This window comes from Acanthisitta chloris, unplaced genomic scaffold (assembly GCF_000695815.1).
Source record: "Acanthisitta chloris isolate BGI_N310 unplaced genomic scaffold, ASM69581v1 scaffold8658, whole genome shotgun sequence".
NCBI classification, from domain to species: Eukaryota; Metazoa; Chordata; class Aves; order Passeriformes; family Acanthisittidae; genus Acanthisitta; species Acanthisitta chloris.
This window is the reverse complement of record NW_008687541.1, coordinates 62,922-63,132: the sequence shown is the minus strand read 5'-3', so window position 1 is coordinate 63,132 and position 211 is coordinate 62,922. Positions and strand designations below refer to the sequence as shown.

The following is a 211-nucleotide window of genomic DNA, read 5'->3' as shown; positions in this document are numbered from 1 at the left end:
GGAGGGACCTTCTCAGGGCAACTGTGGATCTGGGAGGTGTGTCCCTTCTCATGCTCAGGGGGACATGCTGAACTCTGGAGGGGTGAGTGCAGCTGAGCTGGAGAGGCTGCCTGTTCCAACAGGGTCTTGGCATGGGGATCTTCCATGGCACCTCCTTGGCACCACTGGAAAACTATGCATTATGGGCCGGAAGGACCTGTCAGCACCCTGC

At 58.8% G+C, this 211-nt stretch overlaps 1 protein-coding gene across 1 annotated transcript in view; it reads left to right on the top strand.

Annotated features, from left to right (window-relative positions):
* The window catches only part of IL11RA (interleukin 11 receptor, alpha), a 4,768-nt gene that overhangs the window by 2,128 nt on the left and 2,429 nt on the right, over positions 1-211 (top strand). The gene's annotated exons all lie outside the window — the stretch shown is intronic.